This window comes from Physeter macrocephalus, chromosome 11 (assembly GCF_002837175.3).
Source record: "Physeter macrocephalus isolate SW-GA chromosome 11, ASM283717v5, whole genome shotgun sequence".
Taxonomy (NCBI): Eukaryota; Metazoa; Chordata; class Mammalia; order Artiodactyla; family Physeteridae; genus Physeter; species Physeter macrocephalus.
In genome coordinates, this window is record NC_041224.1 from 10,332,926 (window position 1) to 10,338,925 (window position 6,000).

At 42.7% G+C, this 6,000-nt stretch overlaps 1 protein-coding gene across 1 annotated transcript in view; it reads left to right on the top strand.

The window, feature by feature from the left end:
* The window catches only part of CUBN (cubilin), a 272,915-nt gene that overhangs the window by 150,322 nt on the left and 116,593 nt on the right, over nt 1–6,000 (top strand). The window lies entirely within an intron of this gene.

Below are 6,000 nucleotides of genomic sequence, written 5' to 3' on the forward strand. Positions count from 1 at the left end.
AGAGAATATGGTGGGGACTTCAGGAAGTCTGTTTCCATATTTCCTCTGTTTTAGTCATAGTTTAGGTTATAAATAGCATTAAAATTCTCTTGCAGTGGTTTTAGAGTCCTGCCTCTAACATTACCAAGAGTACATGCCTGAGCTCTTGGTACATTAAGTTTTGGAATTCTCATTTTCAGATAACATTAATTTTATCTTTTTTAAAAAAAAATTAGGAACATTTAGATTCTTTCAGAGCATCACTAACATTCTTTGTTCCAGCAGAAATCCCCATCTCAATTAAGCCTTCTTTACCCTTATGTCTTATCCCCATCCTAATCCACCTTTGTCAGAAAAGATGGGTTTATTTGATATCAGCAGAGAATTGCAAAGATGGGTGTATTTGGGAGCAACAGGAAATTGCAAAGATGAGTTTATTTGGGATCAGCAGAGAATTGCGATTTGGGGTCTGCAGCCGTGGCAAGACACGTGCAAGTCCCTGTATTGCGAGAGAAGGAGAACACTTCCATACAGAAGAAAAGGAAGTTTAGAGGGTTATAGTAAACAGAGAGTCCAAGGCTTCTCATTGTTTGAGCCCTTCAGGAAAGAAGAGAGGTCTTTCCTCTTCCTGTTGGAACCTGCTATTTTTGCAGGGCATGAGAGCTCCCCCTTTTGGTATCCTGACTCTATTTAATTGAGGTTTCTGTTTATTAATTTTTTACATTTCCCCCTTTTGATCATAATCTTTCTCTGAAATCATTGCTGATCTAGAGTCAGGGTTTCTAGTTTCAGTGGATTTTTGTGTGTCAACGTCAGGAAGGACCTTTCCTGGTATAGTATCTCATGTCGGAGGGAAACTGAACAGATTGAAAATCTATTAAGGTCATGTTTGAATAATTAGGAGGGGTAGGAGGGAGAACTCTCAGGTGCTTTTTATCTAAAGTCCATATGATATCAATATCATAGACATCGGAGATCATCTGAAGCCTTATGTCATCCTCAAAAGTGTATCTTGGGAAAGCTGTCTCATCAGATGTCGTCTGCTTCAGTTCCAGAAAATCTTTACTTTCAGGTCACCAGGTGATGTACAGGTACAATCAGGGTTCAGTGATTTCTTTACGTGTGCCACGTAAATCCAAGAGTCTGTTTCTCAGAGCTTGGTGTCACAAGGGTTGGTTAGCAGTCCCTGATAGGGACCTTTCCAATGAGGCTGAAGTGCGTTCTTCTGGAGGATTCTTTTGCAATAGACAAAATCTCCAGGTTGCAAGATGTGATGCTTAATGTCTTCATCTCCCAAGGGTACACTATGAAAAGATTGCTCTATTAAAACATGGTTATTTTTAATAGAGGCAATTAATCCTTTGCAATGTTGGAATATCTCTCCTTTTATCAGTTGTGGGTCAAAAGAAGTGGGAACCAAGTGCATTGGAAATTATGTGACTATCTCAAATGGTAAGAGTTTATGAGTTCCCAAAGCGGAAGATCCAAGATTTAGAAGGACAGATGGCAGTGCTTTTGACGAAGGTGTTTGGAGGGCCTCTATAAATGTTGCCAATTGAGTCTTAATGATGCTGTTAGTGTGTTCGACTAAACCAGAGGAATAAGGGTGGTGAGCGCAGTGAAAGTGTTGTAAAACTAGCCAAACAGAGCAGACTTGTCAAAGTACCTGGCCAGTAAAATGGATTCTTTGATCGCTATGAAGTTTGAGATGGGTTCCCCAGGTAGGGGTCATCTTTTTCGAAAGGACTTTTGCCACAGAAGAGACAGTAGGCTGTCTGCAAGGGAAGGCTTCAGTCCAGTGTGAAAACATATGGACCGTGACTAAAACATATTTATATCCATTAGAGGAAGAAATTGTATGAAATCCACTTACCAGAGCTTGAATTGTCCATTAGGCAATATACAATGTCTGGGAGCAGGACTACAGGCTTCCCTGGTTCTACTTTGGACAAGTGGAACAAGTGAGGGTAGGCACTTCTTTCAGCCTTGTTAATGTTTCTCCTCTAATAGTGATTCATGAAGGCTATCATCTTGTCAGTAGAACAATGGTTTGATGCACGTACAGCGGTGAGGAGTGGGACTTTTAGAGTGTTGGGTGGGAATAGGTTGCTATTTGATGCAAACCAGAGCTTTCTCTTTTTATCAAACCAACAATTATTGAATTTCCAATCTTGTTTTCCTCTTTCTGAGGCTGATTGCTCGGCTTCTCTAGCCAGTTTTTCTAAATTTCCCTTTGGGCCACGACAGAAGTTCGGCTGCTATTGGTCCCTTTAAGGGCAACATTCCTTACAGAAATATCAGCAAGGTGATTTCCCTTAGCTTCCAGAGAGTCAAGTTCAGAATACCCCAGAATCTTAATAATAGCTAAAGCGGCAGGTGAAATTATTGCATCCAATAATTCCTAAACACAGGGGCCATCTTAAAATTTTTTTCCCACTGGACGTAAGGAAGCCACATTGCTTCCAGAATATTCCAAAATTATGAGCTACTCCAAAAACGTATCTACTATCAGTATAAATATTGGCAGTTTTGTCCTTGGCTAAAGTATAAGCCCATGTAAAAGCATGTGATTCAGTCTGGGCTGAAGTAACCATAGGTAAAGGAGCTGCGTCAACAACATGAAAAGGAGTCTTGGGCTTCCCTGGTGGCGCAGTGGTTGAGAGTCCGCCTGCCGATGCAGGGGACAGGGGTTCGTGCCCCGGTCCGGGAAGATCCCACATGCCGCGGAGCGGCTGGGCCCGTGAGCCATGGCCGCTGAGCCTGCGCGTCCAGAGCCTGTGCTCTGCAACGGGAGAGGCCACAACAGTGAGAGGCCCGCGTACCCCCAAAAAAAAAAAAAAAAAAAAAAAAAAGAAAAGGAGTCTTAATAGCATACCTAGAACTGTATTTGCCATTATCACCTTTTAAATGAGAACCATCAGTGAACCATGAGACGTCAGCATTACCCAGTGGAATTCCCTGTAGATCATCCTGAGGAGTCAGGAGGTGGTGCATCAGTGTTAAGCATCATGAGGGACTTTGCTGGTGACGGAGGGAAGAGGAGTAGCCAGATTAAGGTTATTACAATGTAAGAGAGTTATGTGAGGAGCAGTTAACCAAAGGACTTCATAGGAGGTGAGGTGGCTGGCTGGGAAATGTTGAGTGTGATGAGAAGTCAGGACTTCTACTGTATGAGGTACAAAAATGGTTAAAAGAGATCTCACAATAATTTTCTCGGTGATCTTAACCAAAAGGGGAGTGGTTGTAATGGCTTTAAGGCAAGGGGGATATCCCCACGCTACAGAGTCCAGTTGCTGGCCACAATACCCTATGGGTCAGTGGTGGTCCCTGTGTTTTGGGATTAGTACCGCAAAGGCATTCCCATTCTTTTCATATACAAACAGGAAAAAGAATCTGATCACTGGGATGCCCAAGGGCAGGTGGATTCACCAAACTCTCCTTTAGGGCCTCGAAGACTATGTCATCTGTTTCTTCTCTTAGAATTGCATTGAGGTGTTTATTGTTGAGTACAACATACAAGGTTTAGCCATAGGAGAGAAATTTGGAATCCAATTTCAGCAATAATCAACTAGCTGGAGAAAACTTTGCAGTTGTGCTTAGTGTGGGGTTTCGTGAAACTTAGGTCACCATGAAGTCTATCTGGATCTAGATATAGCCTTTGTTCTGATAGCAGATACCCTAAATATCAAACCTGGGTTTGGGCAAACTGCAATTTTCCTTTGGCTACCTTAGGTCCCTTTAAGGCAAAAAGCTTGAGCAAGTGGATGGAGCCTTCCTGTGAGGAGGCTTGAGAAGGAATGCAAAGAAGCAGATCATCCACCTATTGCAACAAAGTAGTTGAATCTCTAGAGAATTTTGTATCGTCCAGATCAGCCTTCAGGATTCCTGAGAAATAAGGACTCTGAGTAGAACCCTGAGGCATTACTGTCCAGGTTCATCGTTTTTCTTCCCAAGTAAAGGCAAAAAGGTATTGGCTAGCTTCATAAACTGGAATACTAGAGAATGTACTACATGAATCAATTACAGTAAAGAATCTGCTTGCAGTTGGAATGATGTCAGTATCATATAAGGGTTAGGAACAACAGAATGTCAAGAGATAACGATGTAGTTGATTGTTTTGAGATCCTGGATAAATCTTCACCTTTGACCCGTAGGTTTTCTCAACAGTAAAATGGTAGTGTTTCAGAGCACAGTACAAGGGATTATGAGGCCTTGAGCCTTATAATTTTCTATTAGGGGTTTTATGCCTTGAAGATTTTTTTTAAAAGGTTTTTGATTAATTCTGGGAAGAGGTTTTGAGGGGTCTACTTAAATCTTGATGGGAGGTTTGTTGTGAATTTTGTTGTTGTGAATCTCCAACATAAGTTGGAGATTTTGCCCATAAGGAAGGTGGTAGCTGATGCAGTGGAGACAAATGGTAAGTACTTCCAGAATCAGCTCTAGTACTATCAGAGGCAGAGGCTGCTTTATGGTAATGGGGTTGAGCACTGAGAGTGGCTCTGGTGTCAGTTAGGACTGGAAGAGCTTCATCCCCAGTCTAGAGAAATGTTTCTCCATATGCCAACTAAGAGGCAGAATTGGGAAAAATCCCTGCAGTTCCTTGGAGCCCCATCAGTGAGAACTGGGAGGATGTTGAAAGGCTGGTTAGAGGGCTGAAGGCGCCTGAAGCACTTACATTTGTAACAATCCCTTTTCCAATGTCCTGGCTCTTTGCAATAATAGAAATTAGTAGGGTTGTGGTTTCATTTAGGAGCCTTCATTGGCTGGCGTTGAAGATTAAGAATTTTGGCAGTCTTCCTCTGAGGTGCCTCATCTAGAGTTTGAGAGAGCTGGTTTGCCACATTAACTATATCTGGAATAGATACAGTTTCCCATTCCATCCTGGTCCTTTCTCCTAGAAGGGAAAGGTCTCAGTTCAGCCCATTAATAAACATAGAGTTAAAAACTACCTGGGTAGAATCAACATCTAAAGGAAGACCAGAATTTTCTTTAAAAATAACCTGAAGTTGATTGTAATAATCATGAACAGTTTCATCAGATGTTTGTGTGTACGCCTGGATTTTGTTCCAATCAACAGGTTTTGGAGAAACCCTAGGAACTGCTTGATGAAGCTGCCTAGGGATTGGCTGAGCCTGATCATATAATAAGATAGCAGGCTGGGGACTTCCCTGGTGGCGCAGTGGTTAAGAATCCACCTGCCCATGCAGGGGACACGGGTTCGATCCCTGGTCCGGGAAGATCCCACATGCCACGGAGCAACTAAGCTCATGCACCACAGCTACCGGGCCTGCACTCTAGAGCCCACGTGCCACAACTACTGAGCCCGCGTGCTGCAACTACTGAAGCCTGAGTGCCTAGAGCCCGTGCTCTGCAACAAGAGAAGCCACCGCGGTGAGAAGCCTGCGCACCGCAACCAAGAGTGGCCCCTGCTTGCCCCAACTAGAGAAAGCCTGTGCACAGCAACGAAGACCCAACACAGCCAAAAAAGAAATAAAATTATAATTAAATCTTAAAAAAAAACAAAAACAAAGATAGTAGGCTGGTCTCCCAGCTGTAATTCTAGAGACCTTTTAGGATTTCCCCCAATTAGTGGTTTTCATCCAATGCTGAGCCTGGCCTTCACTGACCAGCATATGAACTAGCTGATATAAGTCAGAGAAACCCAGTTGACAAGTTTGAATGACTCTATTAAATTTTCCAGCAATTTGTGAGCATCTCAAGTTACTTTGGGAAAGCCTTTGACTATGGATTGCAGTTCAACTTTAGTCCAGGAAGTACAAAAAATTAAGGGTTTAGCCTCTGGATTCTCAGAAGGCTTAATTTTTTTTAAAAAATAGATCTTTATTGGAGTATAATTGCTTCACAATACTGTGTTAGTTTCTGTTGTATACCAAAGTGAATTGGCCATGTGCATACATATATCCCCGTATCCCCTCCCTCTTGAGCCTCTCTCCCACCCTCCCTATCCCACCCCTCTAGGTGTTCACAAAGCACCGAGCTGATCTCCCTGTGCTATGTGGC